The sequence below is a fragment of the Bufo bufo genome, chromosome 8 (assembly GCF_905171765.1).
Source record: "Bufo bufo chromosome 8, aBufBuf1.1, whole genome shotgun sequence".
NCBI classification, from domain to species: domain Eukaryota; kingdom Metazoa; phylum Chordata; class Amphibia; order Anura; family Bufonidae; genus Bufo; species Bufo bufo.
Genome location: NC_053396.1, coordinates 32,963,586 through 32,979,179, shown reverse-complemented (window position 1 = coordinate 32,979,179; position 15,594 = coordinate 32,963,586).

Sequence of the window (15,594 nt, the reverse complement as noted above, 5' to 3'; positions counted from 1 at the left end):
TTACAATGGAATGCACTTTGTAACTAAGTAATTCGTCACGAACCAAATTCCTTTGTGAAATTCAGCAAAGCAGCCCAATCTAAATTTTTGTAAAGTTCGCTTATCTCTACTTACAATCTACAAGGTTTAGGGGAAGGATACAGGAGGTGAGGGTAGAAGCTAGTCATACGGCGGTTTAGTGGCAGCAGGGTCACTGGTTGTAGGCTTGTCTGAAGAGATGGGTTTTCAGGTTTCTTATGAAGGTTTTTACTGTAGGTGAGAGTCTGATATGTTGGAGTAGAGAGTTCCAGAGTGTGGGGGATGCACGGGAGAAATCTTGGAGGTGATTGTAGGAAGAGGAGATAAGAAGAGAGAAGGAGGTCTTGTGAGGATCGGAGAGTGTGCGTGTGGGGATGCACGGGAGAAATCTTGGAGGCGATTGTGGGAAGAGGAGAGTAGAGAAGGAGGTCTTGTGAGGATCGGAGAGTGTGCGTGTGGGGATGCACGGGAGAAATCTTGGAGGCGATTGTGGGAAGAGGAGAGTAGAGAAGGAGGTCTTGTGAGGATCGGAGATTGCGTGTGGGGAGGTCAGGTTACAGATGTATGAAGGGGACAGTGGACGGCCTTGTATGTCATAGTATTTTGTACTGGATTCTCTGGGCAATGGGGAGCCAGTGAAGTGATTGGCAGAGAGAAGAGACAGAAGAGTAATAGGGGGAAAGGTGGATTAATCAGACATAAAAGTTGAGGATAGATTGGACGGGTGCGAGAGTGCTAGATGGAAGGCCACAGAGGAGGATGTTACAGTAGTCTAGGCGGGAGATGATGAGGGCATGAAAAAGCATTTTTGCACACTCTGGATTGAGGAGTGTGCAGATCTGAGAGATTGAGGCGGCAGGACTTGGATGTGCGGTTGAAGGACAGAGCAGAATTGAAGGTTACCCCAAGGCAGTGGACTTGGTTGACCAGGGAGAGTGTGCAGCCAGTGACTGTGGTAGAAAGGTCTGATGATGGGGCTGAGTGGGATGGGGGAGGGGGGGGGGGATGATAAATTCTGTTTTGTTATGTTTAGTTTAAGAAAGTGCTCAACCTGCAACCCTCCAGCTGTTGTAAAACTACAACTCCCACAATACCCTCCTGTAGGCTGATAGCTGTAAGCTGTTCAGGCATGCTGGGAGTTGTAATTTTGCAACAGCTGGAGGGCCGCAGGTTGAGCATGCCTGCTATAGAGGATAGGCAATGTGGGATTCTGGAAAGTAGGGTGGTGATATCTGGACCAGAGAGGTTAATCAGCAGGGTGCATGTCCTGTTGATGAATTTAGCATAGACTAAACTTTTCTAAGTAGACATTTTAGTAGTAAATAAGTAGTGCTGTGTACCACACTGAAGCCTCCTCTATGCTGCCTTCATAAATATGAAGTCTCAACACCCTGTTATTTTATGGCATGTACACCAGATAACTGGTATAAATATGCTAATAATATTCAATATAATTTTAATTCCATTTTACTTCACACTGTAGATGATAAAACTGTCCACCTACAGCTGCCACTAGGGGGAGCTCAGTACATAGTAATGTATACGGTTACACAGAGTTCTCTCTAGTGGTGTCCACAGGAAAATGCTCTATATTTGGTGGCAGGAATTCAGTGCCGGGCCACCTTTCCCCACAGGCTCCTTAGCAGTGGCACGGTGTGCTTTCATGCTGTGCTATCCTCGCCATTAATATGACATAACCCTGAGAGACCCTATAATAGGTCTGTGGGTGCCATCGGCGATCCTTTGGGTCCATAATTTGGCAGATCTGGCTCACCGGTATAGCTTTAGGTATAAACACAAGCCATAGTGCAGACTTAAAGCCAAAGTCTGCTTGAAAAATGCTTTGACGGGGACGATAAACGCTGATGGTTCCTTTTCCTGCTGAAAATATCTATATACATCTAATATATTCCTATATGTTAGGAACTAACCTAACAGTGCTTCCATCTACACTTTTAAACATTTTAATAGCTTTTAGTAATTACAAATTACTTTACGTACTTCTCTTAGAGGTAATAATTTTTTCACCACTAGATGGCGCTCAGTAACCAGAGGATCCCAGTACTTTCACTGGTTCTTTAACCACCTCAGCCCCCAGTGCTTAAAGGGTTTCTATCACTTCGTATGCCATAATTAGCTCTCAGACACTAGCGATCCGCTAGTGTCTGCTCTGGCCAACCATCCTAATATAAGAGCTTTTTGGGCAGCCGTTTTGCTAAAAAAATAACTTTTATAAATATGCTAATGAGCCTCTAGGTGCTATGTGGGCGTCATTAGCACCTAGAGGCTCCGTCTACCTTCATACACAGCCACCGCCCAGCGCGTCCCTCCAGCCCGCCCATCTCCTGATGAATGCGATCCTCCGTGTGACGCAACGGACGAATTCTCGCGCATGCGCCGTGCGCGGCTGTATTCGGCGCATGCGCAGAGAATGTCTGACACTTCCCTGCTCAGACATCTCCACTGCGCCTGTTCCTTGGAGCACTATGACGTCATCGGCACAGGCGCAGTGGAGATGTCTGAGCAGGGAAGCGGTCAGACATTCTCTGCGCATGCGCCGAATACAGCGGCGCATGCGCGAGAATTCGTCCGTTGCGTCACACGGAGGATCGCATTCATCAGGAGATGGGCGGGCTGGAGGGACGCGCTGGGCGGTGGCTGTGTATGAAGGTAGACGGAGCCTCTAGGTGCTAATGACGCCCACATAGCACCTAGAGGCTCATTAGCATATTTATAAAAGTTATTTTTTTAGCAAAACGGCTGCCCAAAAAGCTCTTATATTAGGATGGTTGACCAGAGCAGACACTAGCGGATCGCTAGTGTCTGAGAGCTAATTATGGCATTCGAAGTGATAGAAACCCTTTAAACACCCTGAAAGACCAGGCCACTTTTTACACTTCTGACCTACACTACTTTCACCGTTTATTGCTCGGTCATGCAACTTACCACCCAAATGAATTTTACCTCCTTTTCTTCTCACTAATAGAGCTTTCATTTGGTGGTATTTCATTGCTGCTGACATTTTTACTTTTTTTTGTTATTAATCGAAATTTAACGATTTTTTTGCAAAAAAATGACATTTTTCACTTTCAGTTGTAAAATTTTGCAAAAAAAACGACATCCATATATAAATTTTGCTCTAAATTTATTGTTCTACATGTCTTTGATAAAAAAAAAATGTTTGGGTAAAAAAAAAATGGTTTGGGTAAAAGTTATAGCGTTTACAAACTATGGTACAAAAATGTGAATTTCCGCTTTTTGAAGCAGCTCTGACTTTCTGAGCACCTGTCATGTTTCCTGAGGTTCTACAATGCCCAGACAGTACAAACACCCCACAAATGACCCCATTTCGGAAAGTACACACCCTAAGGTATTCGCTGATGGGCATAGTGAGTTCATAGAACTTTTTATTTTTTGTCACAAGTTAGCGGAAAATTATGATTTTTTTTTTTTTTCTTACAAAGTCTCATATTCCACTAACTTGTGACAAAAAATAAAAAGTTCTATGAACTCACTATGCCCATCAGCGAATACCTTGGGGTCTCTTCTTTCCAAAATGGGGTCACTTGTGCGGTAGTTATACTGCCCTGGCATTCTAGGGGCCCAAATGTGTGGTAAGGAGTTTGAAATCAAATTCTGTAAAAAATGACCTGTGAAATCCGAAAGGTGCTCTTTGGAATATGGGCCCCTTTGCCCACCTAGGCTGCAAAAAAGTGTCACACATCTGGTATCTCCGTACTCAGGAGAAGTTGAGGAATGTGTTTTGGGGTGTCTTTTTACATATACCCATGCTGGGTGAGATAAATATCTTGGTCAAATGCCAACTTTGTATAAAAAAATGGGAAAAGTTGTCTTTTGCCAAGATATTTCTCTCACCCAGCATGGGTATATGTAAAATGACACCCCAAAACACATTCCCCACCTTCTCCTGAGTACGGAGATACCAGATGTGTGACACTTTTTTGCAGCCTAGGTGGGCAAAGGGGCCCATATTACAAAGAGCACCTTTCGGATTTCACAGGTCATTTTTTACAGAATTTGATTTCAAACTCCTTACCACACATTTGGGCCCCTAGAATGCCAGGGCAGTATAACTACCCCACAAGTGACCCCATTTTGGAAAGAAGACACCCCAAGGTATTCCGTGAGGGGCATGGCGAGTTCCTAGAATTTTTTATTTTTTGTCACAAGTTAGTGGAAAATGATGATTTTTTTTTTTTTTTCATACAAAGTCTCATATTCCACTAACTTGTGACAAAAAATAAAAACTTCCATGAACTCACTATGCCCATCAGCGAATACCTTGGGGTCTCTTCTTTCCAAAATGGGGTCACTTGTGGGGTAGTTATACTGCCCTGGCATTCTAGGGGCCCAAATGTGTGGTAAGGAGTTTGAAATCAAATTCAGTAAAAAATGACCTGTGAAATCCGAAAGGTGCTCTTTGGAATGTGGGCCCCTTTGCCCACCTAGGCTGCAAAAAAGTGTCACACATCTGGTATCTCCGTACTCAGGAGAAGTTGAGGAATGTGTTTTGGGGTGTCTTTTTACATATACCCATGCTGTCTTTTGCCAAGATATTTCTCTCACCCAGCATGGGTATATGTAAAATGACACCCCAAAACACATTCCCCACCTTCTCCTGAGTACGGAGATACCAGATGTGTGACACTTTTTTGCAGCCTAGGTGGGCAAAGGGGCCCATATTACAAAGAGCACCTTTCGGATTTCACAGGTCATTTTTTACAGAATTTGATTTCAAACTCCTTACCACACATTTGGGCCCCTAGAATGCCAGGGCAGTATAACTACCCCACAAGTGACCCCATTTTGGAAAGAAGAGACCCCAAGGTATTCGCTGATGGGCATAGTGAGTTCATGGAAGTTTTTATTTTTTGTCACAAGTTAGTGGAATATGAGACTTTGTATGAAAAAAATAAAAATAAAAAATCATCATTTTCCACTAACTTGTGACAAAAAATAAAAAATTCTAGGAACTTGCCATGCCCCTCACGGAATACCTTGGGGTGTCTTCTTTCCAAAATGGGGTCACTTGTGGGGTAGTTATACTGCCCTGACATTTTCCAGGGGCCCTAATGTGTGGTAAGTAGGTAAATGACCTGTGAAATCCGAAAGGTGCTCTTTGGAATGTGGGCCCCTTTGCCCACCTAGGCTGCAAAAAAGTGTCACACATCTGGTATCTCCGTACTCAGGAGAAGGTGGGGAATGTGTTTTGTGGTGTCATTTTACATATACCCATGCTGGGTGAGAGAAATATCTTGGCAAAAGACAACTCTTCCCATTTATTTATACAAAGTTGGCATTTGACCAAGATATTTATCTCACCCAGCATGGGTATATGTAAAAAGACACCCCAAAACACATTCCTCAACTTCTCCTGAGTACGGAGATACCAGATGTGTGACACTTTTTTGCAGCCTAGGTGGGCAAAGGGGCCCAAATTCCTTTTAGGAGGGCATTTTTAGACATTTGGATACCAGACTTCTTCTCACGCTTTGGGGCCCCTAAAATGCCAGGGCAGTATAAATACCCCACATGTGACCCCATTTTGGAAAGAAGACACCCCAAGGTATTCAATGAGGGGCATGGCGAGTTCATTGAAAAAAACAATTTTGGCACAAGTTAGCGGAAATTGATTTTTTTGATTTTGTTCTCACAAAGTCTCCCTTTCCGCTAACTTGGGACAAAAATTTCAATCTTTCATGGACTCAATATGCCCCTCAGCGAATACCTTGGGGTGTCTTCTTTCCAAAATGGTGTTATTTGTGGGGTGTTTGTACTGCCCTGGCATTTGAGGGTCTCCGCAATCATTACATGTATGGCCAGCATTAGGAGTTTCTGCTATTCTCCTTATATTGAGCATACAGGTAATGAGATTTTTTTTTTTTCGTTCAGCCTCTGGGCTGAAAGAAAAAAATGAACGGCACAGATTTCTTCATTCGCATCGATCAATGTGGATGAAAAAATCTCTGCCAAAAAAAGAAAAAGGAGGGGAAAGGCGTCTGCCAGGACATAGGAGCTCCGCCCAACATCCATACCCACTTCAGCTCGTATGCCCTGGCAAACCAGATTTCTCCATTCACATCAATCGATGTGGATGAATAAATCATTGCCGGGATTTTTTTTTTTATATATACAAAGTGTTTGCCAAAGTATATAAACACCGCCACCTCCTCAGCTCATATGCCTCGGCAAACGTATCTTTTACTGCAGAGGAGAAATCTCATCTTGCAGCGCCACATACACCGACTTGCGTGTAATCTGACAGCAGCGCAATGCTTTTGTCCGAATGCACATCAGTGCTGCAGCTAGTCGATCGGTTGGTCCACCTGGAAGGTAAAAAAAACAAAACAAAAAAGAAAAAACCAGGCCGCAAAGCAATAACTTTATTAACTTTAGAACAGAACATATAAACTTTTTTTTAACTTTTTTAACTTTTTTACTTACCGGTAATTTTTTTTTTGTTTAGTTTTTTTTTACCTTTATAGAACAAACCTCTCCTTCCCCATGGGACAATGTGCAAAGCGCAAATCGCCCAAAGATGTGGCGAAGTACGTTATGCACTTTATCCCAGGTGAAAGGAGAGGTTTGCAGCAGCTGTGAGAGAAAGGGCCCTAATAGCCCTGTGTGCCTGTCCTGGTGAGATGTGATCCCTATGCTAGGTGTACCTGTGTGTGGTACTTCCGGAAACACTCTCCTAAGCATAGGGCAGGGTGGTCCGGACAGTCAGGACAGAAATAGCGGGTGTCACGCCTTATTCCACTCCTGCTACAGACACGACATTTTTTTCGGGGTGGCGGTTGGGTTGAGGTACCAGCAACGACACTGGGGAAATGTCGCTCGTGTAGACGGCTAACTACACTGGTGGATGGGGCCACGGAACCTCCTGGGTAAAGGAGGTTCTCGATGATCTCTTCCTGGAATTTGAGGAAGGATCGTGTTCTCCCAGCCTTACTGTAGAGAACAAAACTATTGTAGAGCGCCAATTGAATTAAATATACAGACACCTTCTTATACCAGCGTCTGGTTCTGCGGGAAACTAAATAGGGAGCCAACATCTGGTCATTGAAGTCCACCCCTCCCATGAGCAAATTATAGTCGTGGACTGAGAGGGGCTTTTCAATGACACGGGTTGCCCTTTGAATTTGTATTGTCGTGTCTGCGTGAATGGAGGAGAGCATGTAAACGTCACGCTTGTCTCTCCATTTCACCGCGAGCAGTTCTTCGTTACACAAGGCAGCCCTCTCCCCCCCTTGCAAGACGGGTGGTTACAAGCCGTTGGGGGAAGCCCACGCGACTAGTTCGCGCGGTGCCACAGGCGCAAATCCGTTCTAGAAACAAATGCCTAAAGAGGGCCACACTTGTGTAAAAATTGTCCACATAAAGATGGTACCCCTTGCCGAATAAGGGTGACACCAAGTCCCAGACTGTCTTCCCACTGCTCCCCAGGTAGTCAGGGCAACCGACCGGCTCCAGGGTCTGATCTTTTCCCTCATAGATCCGAAATTTGTGGGTATAGCCTGTGGCCCTTTCACAGAGCTTATACAATTTGACCCCATACCGGGCACGCTTGCTTGGGATGTATTGTTTGAAGCCAAGGCGCCCGGTAAAATGTATTAGGGACTCGTCTACGCAGATGTTTTGCTCAGGGGTATACAAATCTGCAAATTTCTGGTTGAAATGGTCTATGAGGGGCCGGATTTTGTGGAGCCGGTCAAAAGCTGGGTGGCCTCTGGGACGGGAGGTGGTGTTGTCGCTAAAGTGCAGGAAACGCAGGATGGTCTCAAATCGTGTCCTGGACATAGCATGGGCATGTGATGAATCGGGTTCGTGGACCAATATGACCGCAATTCATGCTTTTTGGTTAGACCCATGTTGAGGAGAAGGCCCAGAAAAATTTTAAGTTCGGAAACTTGGACTGGTTTCCACCGGAAAGGCTGGGCATAAAAGCTTCCCGGGTTTGCGGTTATAAATTGTGTGGCATATTGGTTGGTCTCTGCCACGACTAAGTCCAAGAGCTCCGCAGTCAAGAACAGCTCAAAAAATCCCAGGGCCGTACTGATCTGAGCCGTCTCAACCCGAACTCCAGACTGGGCGGTGAAAGGGGGAACTACTGGTGCGGCTGAAGTTGGTGACTGCCAATCAGGGTTTGCCAGCACCTCAGGGATTCTAGGGGCTCTACGGGCCTGTCTGTGCGGTGGCTGCGACGGGGTAACTATTGCACGTGCCACCGTACCAGCTTCAACTGCCCTTCTGGTGCTCGCCACGTCACCATGTTGTACGGCAGTGCTGGTACTAGGTCCAGGAAGGGCTGCGCTGCTGGTGTATGCCTCACCACGTGATCCGGCAGCGCCAGCCCCACTCTGCTGCTCTTGAAGCGGATCCTGCATAACCTGTGGTCTAGCGACACGGGGCCGGGTACGCCTGGTGCTGCCAGGGACCTCAACCTCCTCGTCCGAACTTTGGGTCAGAGAGCCACTGCTTTCTACAGGTTCATATTCTGACCCGCTAGATTCGTCAGATGAGGGTTCCCACTCCTCATCCGACTGGGTCAGAATCCTGTAGGCCTCTTCAGAAGAATACCCCCTGTTTGACATTTTGGACTACTAAATTTAGGGGTATTCCCTGAGACTACCCAAGAAAAAAAGCAAACCTGTCTTACAAAGGGGAGGCTAGCGAAGTACCGGAGGCCGCTGCGGTTGATAAAAAATATCAAAACTGATTTTTTTATCGCCGCAGAGCGTGTAAAGTGAATGTGCAGTGATCAAAAAAAAATAATTTTTTGTCACTGCGGCGGGGCGGGTGTGGGTGAACGCACGTGTGGGCGACCGATCAGGCCTGATCGGGCAAACACTGCGTTTTGGGTGGAGGGCGAGCTAAGGTGACACTAATACTATTATAGATCTGACCGTGATCAGTTTTGATCACTTACAGATACTATAAAAGTACAAATGCTGATTAGCGATACGCTAAACAGCGAATAAAAGTGACTGCGGTGCGGTGGGCTGGGCGCTAACTGACGCTAACTACCTAACCAAGGGGCCTAAACTATCCCTAAAACCTAACAGCCAATACCAGTGAAAAAAAAAAGTGTCAGTTTACACTGATCACTTTTTGTCTTTCACTAAGTGATTGACAGGGGGCGATCAAGGGGTTAATTTGGATGATGGGGGTGATGCATGGTGATCAGGGGCTAAGGGCAGTGTTTGGTGTGTACTCACAGTGATGTCTGCTCCTCTGCTGGATCCAACCGACGAAAAGGACCAGCACAGGAGCAGAGAAGCCATATAACACCTTATATTTACTAATATGATCTGTTATCTGGCTTGTGATTCGATTTTTTAAAAATCAGCAACCTGCCAGCGACGATCATTGGCTGGCAGGTTGCTGATGCAATAGTCCTTTAACTTTTGCCGGCCTGCGATGCGCATGCGCGGGCCGGCTGTGACCGAAATCTCGCGTCTCGCGAGAGGACGCACCGGCGCGTCCAGGCGGAATGAAACAACCACCTCCAGGACGCGTCTGTGCGTACAGCGGTCCGGAGGTGGTTAAATGTCGCTTGTAGTTTCTTGGAAGTTTTGCATTACATATAAAACATAATCGGGGAGATTTATCAATCTGGTGTAAAGTAGCACTGGCTTAGTTGCCCATAGCAATCAATCAGATTCCACCTTTCATTTTGGACAGTTCCTTTGGAAAATGAAAGGTGGAATCTGATTGGTTGCTATGGGCAACTAAGCCAGTTCTACTTTACACCAGTTTGATAAATGACCCCAATGATGTGTGTCTGTCCAGTGATGAGGCTAAACCAGTATATACTGTATTACTATTTTCACTTGTGTGAAATTAGGCCTTTTTCAGAAGAGGCATGAAAGCCAGCTTCTTTCTGAGAAAAATGATGTGCAGCAAAGCCTCACGTCATCCTATAACCACAGTGGGATTTACATAGGATGGACATTCTAAAAAAACTAAAAAGTCAATTAGGGTATGGCTACATGGCCGACACTGGTCAAGCAGATTTTTTTGCGATTCAGGTGTCGCAGATCCTGAAAGCGACCAGTGTCGCCGCACCCCAAAGTACAAACCTGTTCAGGACATAAAACCTCATTATCAGAATGGACAGAGGTTGGCACCATCTGTGCAGGTACGGTGGTGATACCAGTATATGCAGGATCTGACATATAATAGACATGGTGGTGGATCTGGCAGCCCAACTCACTAAGGCTAAGTTCACATGAACGTGTGTGATCCGTGGCCGTATTGCGGCCCGCAAATCGCGGGCCGCAATACACGGCTACAGTTCCGTGTGAATTCCGCATCACGGATGCGGACCCATTCACTTCAATGGGTCCGCTAATCCGGAATCGCGGAACGGCCGCACGGGACGGGACCCCTCGGAAGCACTCCGGAGTGCCTCCATGGGGTTACGTCCCGTACTTCCGTTCCGCAAAAAGATAGAACAAGTCCTATCTTTTAGCGGAACGGCCAGATCACGGACCCATTAAAGTGAATGGGTCCGCGATCCGATGCGGCTGACCTACGGCCGGCGATCGTGCATTGCATAGCGGGCCGCAGCACAGGCACGGGTCACACACGTTCGTGTGAACTCGGCCTAAGGGTCCATGCACACGTCCGCAAATGGGTCCGCATCCGTTCCGCAATATCGGGAAAGGGTGCGGACCCATTCATTCTCAATGAGGCAGGAATCTAGTAGGCAAAATCTGCCCTGTTTCACCCTGGGCGTTACTTCTCTCAATCGCAGCGCAGATCTCACAGCCTGGGAGGTTTTTTTTCTCCCAGGCTGTGAGCTCTGCGCTGAGATTGGGAGAAGGAACACCCAGGGTGAAACAGGGCAGACTCCGCCTAGTAGAACCAACTCAGTGAAGATACCGGAGGACACAGCGGGCGAACGGAGCGGAGCCCAGGGATAATGGTAAAGTGCAGTGAGATCCCCGGGCGCCGCTCTATGTAGCCTGATAATTATCTTACAATGTTTGGACCAATGAAAGGTCCTCTTTAACCCTTTGTGACAGAACGGATCAATATTTTTAATAAAGACCAATTGAAAAAAAAAAAAAAGATTTTTAGCCTAAAATGAGTAAAATGCAATCATAAAAGAAATGTTGCCTCCGAAGGTGTACATAGCCTTTAAATGTGCAATGTCTATTGTATAGATTCCATCATTATGATGAATTTATTACTGCAAATTTACAAGAGGTTTAGATAAGAATTACCATAGCTCTGTGGCACCACCTAGTGGCTCTGACACACAGTGCAGGTTAGTTAATTTTTTATTCATTTTTGTTACCTTTATTAGCAATTTAGGGCAATAATGATTGTATAATATTGTACATTATTATTATTATTACAGATGAGATTGAGCTGGGTCTGTCTGTACATCAGAATGCATTTTGTCATTTATTGACAAGACCCTAATTTCCATCTGCAAAACAGGAAGCATGTATTGTGAATAAGCCCTAGGGTTGATGTGCCATGACTTTTTATAGAACATAGGTTAAATCTATTAAATCAGTGAGTTATGGTTAGAGATGAGCTTCTTGAAATGCCTTAAAGAGGTTGTATGATATTAGTACCATGGGTTGTGCCTGGTATTGCAGCGTCTGTCCATTTACTTGAATTGGTCAGAACTGCAATACCACACACCGTCCATAAAGAAAGGTGGCACTGTTTCTAGAAGAAAGAAGCAAGGCAATGGTTCCTTAGCAGTCAGTGATACATTTGTGGATAGTCTATAGCCATTACAACTCATACCCGTTCTATCTGTGGCATCCTTACAGGGGTTGTTACATTAACTATATTAATTAAATATATTCATTTCACAGAAAATACAGTTTGAACGATGTCTGTCATTTACTTTCTGTTAACAAAGGATCCAGTGAAAAATATATTCATATAGGATATAGTAAAATTTATTTTTATAGTATGGCGCCACCTAGTGTTCAAAGTGTATAGTGATCTGCACATCCGTCTAGTGAGCTGCGTGCTGCTGGTCCGTCATGCTCAGTCACTCTCGCCACAGCCAGGTTTCAGCATAGTGACAGCTAATAGAAAGAACTGTGTCTTCTTGTCAGGAAAGGAGCAAGAAAGTAAAGGAATAAGAAAAGATTATAATGCCAGAGGGAAAAGGAGACTGATTCTGCCCAGAGGTAACCCCCAGCAGCACCAATAGAGACACATGGAAGCTAAATGCTTGAGTGTTATGTTTTATTATCCTAGCTATTAATACAATTTAAGGGGGAACCCCTTCAAATGGGTTTTCCGAGACTTTTATACTGATGGCTTATCCTTTGGATAGGCCATCAGTGGCTGATTGGTGAGGGTCCGACACGTGGCCGATCAGCGGTTTGAGAAGGCAGCGCGCTCACAATAGCGTCACGTTCATCGGTCACATGCTCAGCCCTATTGAAGTGAATGGGGCTGAGCTGCAATACCAAGCACAGCCACTATACAATGTACGGCGCTGTGCTTGGTGAGCACGGAGAAGGCCGCGGCGCTACTGCGAGTTCTGGTGCCTTCTCAAACAGCTGATCGGTGGGGGTCCTGGGTGTCGGATACTAATGACCTAGCCAGAGTATAAAAGCCTTGTAAAACCCCTTTAAGGCTATGTCCATGCAAAAGGAAGTTGCAAGGCCAGGGCTATTGCCCGTGTGGTACAGTATGAAGGGAGGTTAGGACTGAAATAGTCTTCATGAGTCATGAGCAGCCTATCCTCAGACATCTTGCCTTTCACACCATATCTGCGTGAGCATGGCGAATTTATCACTAATCCACTTAGCTGTGTGCAGTCTGAAGTATTCGGACCTGACCCCTGTGCAGAAAGCAAGCATGGCATGCACATGTACTGTAGTGTAGATAAGGCAGGGAGCAGCACCCGCGGCCACATACCATGCAGTCTGTACGCCCACCGCCTTAAAGGGGTATTCCCATCTTAGACCATGGGGGCGTTTTACTAGGATAGGCCCCCACTGTCTAATAGGTACAGAGCCCTGAAAGTGGTGGAGGGTGCACTGCGCATGCGCAGCCGCCCTCCATTCATTTCTATGGCGCCGACGAAAATAGCCGAATGCTGGCTCGGCTATTTCCGTCGGCCCCATAGAAATGAATGGGAGCAGTGGCTGCACAAGCGCACTGAGCTCCCATTCACTTCAATGGGGGGAACCCGAGGTCCTCCAGCCACCACCTTCCCCGCTGTGTTCTCGATATAGGTGGGACCCGTACCTATCAGACAATGGGGAGATATCTTAGCGATATACCCCCATTGTCTGAGATGGGAATATCCCTTTAAGCCTGTATTAGACAGGCAGATCAGCAAGCAGCAAAATCGCTTGCTAGCTAGCGGAGGAGACCGCTGCTATTCAATGCCGCGATCTCCTCCACAGCATGAGGAGGAGCGACCGCTATGCCATCGCTCGTCCCCATACTGTCTAGTGGTTTGCTAACTGCAGATCGCTAATAGACAGTACGATCTGCGCTGATTTTTAACGGCATTTGCTAGTTCATTGTGTAGTCGGTGGCAGTATTACACTGCAAGATGATCGCTAAGAAGCGTTCTTGCGACTGCTCATTAACAATTATCAGCAAAAATATCCAGGGTGGCCATACACATTTATGTCTCACGACTCCCTCCCGAATACTCCATACACATACATGTTCAGCTTCGACAAACATGTGTGTATTCAATGGGGTGAGTGGAGAAAGCCGCTGCAAGACACTTCTGGTGCTGCCATATCTCCCAGGAGAACCAAAGGATCAGGCGAAAATAATTATTTTGCCTGATCCTTGTCTCCCCCGGGAGAGAGTCGGGAGTTGTTCCACCAGGACAAGCCCCTGTTGTTTGGTAGCCCTCATCCGCTCTCCAAAGTTGCACTGATCACTAGGGGTCTGACTGCTGGAACCTTGGTTAGGTAATGAGGGGCTATGTATTTCCCCTGCACTGCCACAGGTATTATGGAATAATATACGGCGGCCTCTGAATTCAATGGGCCTCTATGTAGTATATGGTCATGTCAAGTTCTCCAGACTCATTCCTTGGTGTGTTTCCATGCCATTCAGTAGCTATTAGCGCAATACCTGTGCCATGTAAGATGCCCATACACATTAACGTCAGCTAAACCTGCAGATTTTGGTGGGACCTGCTATCTAATGTGTATGACTCTTCCTTGACCACAGATGGATTTTAGCATGTGATATTAGCTACTGCCAGAGGTGTCCAAGAGGGAATCGGGAGGCCACCTTTAGGCCCCTTGCAGACGAGCATGTCCGGATTAGGTCCGGATGCGTTGCGAATGCGTTCAGTGAAAAATGCGTGATTTCACAGGCAAAGTCATTCAGTTTTGCCTGCGATCGCGTTTAGTTGTTCAGTTTTTATCACGTTGGTGCAATGCGTTTTGATGTGTTTTGCACGCGCGTGATAAAAAACGAAATGTATACAAACATCTCTTAGCAACCATCCGTGAAAAACGCATCTCATCCGCACTTGCTTGCGGATGTGATGCGATTTTCACAAAGCTCCATTCACTTCTATGGGGTCAGCGTTGCGTGAAAATTGCAGAATATTGCGAATTTCATGCAACGCACAAGTGATGCGTGAAAAACAACGCACATGTACACAGCCCCTATTTAAATGAATGAGTCTGGATTACGTGCGGGAGTAATGCGTTTGCATCATGCATTGCACCAGCGCGGCATACTCGCTCGTGTGAAAGGGGCCTTACAGACCTGCAGGGACCACGCATTGCGTGTGCCCAGTATTAAAGGGGTTGTCTCATCTTAGACATTGGTGGCATTTCGCTAGTATATGTCACCAATGTCATATAGGTGCGGGTCCCACCTCCCATCCGCACCTATCTCCAGAATGCACCCCCGAAGTGAAAGGAGAGCAGCCGTGCATGCAGGGGTTCTCCAGGAACCTGAGGGGCCCCAAAGACCATTGTGCCATATAAGAAGACACCAGTATTATAGAAAGTGCATGATGTTCAAGTTACACCTCTGGCTGGAGGGAAAGGGGTTAGGTCGAGAATTTGAACAGGGGGGTGCCGTTATAATGTTTTCCTCAGGCAGCACGAAGGCTATGTACTTCCTTACCGCTGACCATAAAGCACTGAAGGAAGGGGGGCCCAAGCTGAACTCTTGCACCAGGGCCCATGAGCCTTTAGCTACACCCCTGCGTGCATGCGTATGGGGGCGGGGGTCTCACTCCTCTTCGACACCCAATCATTTGGGATATAAGCTACTGCCAGAGGTGTCCAAGAGGGAATCGGGAGGTATATGGCCTCCTTTACAGTCCTGCAGGGATCACGCATTGAGTGTGCCCAGTATTAAAGGGGTTGTCTCATCTTAGACACTGGTGGCATTTCGCTGGGTGTAGGGACCCGCACCTATCTCCAGAACCGAAGCCCTAAAGTGAGCAGAGAGCAGCCTCGCATGCGTGGATTCATTTCTATGGGACTGGCTCGCTATCTCCTCCGGCAGTCCGCAGTGCGCTCTCTCCGTTAATTTCTATGACAGTTCTGAGAATAGCTGAGCATGCTCGCTCGA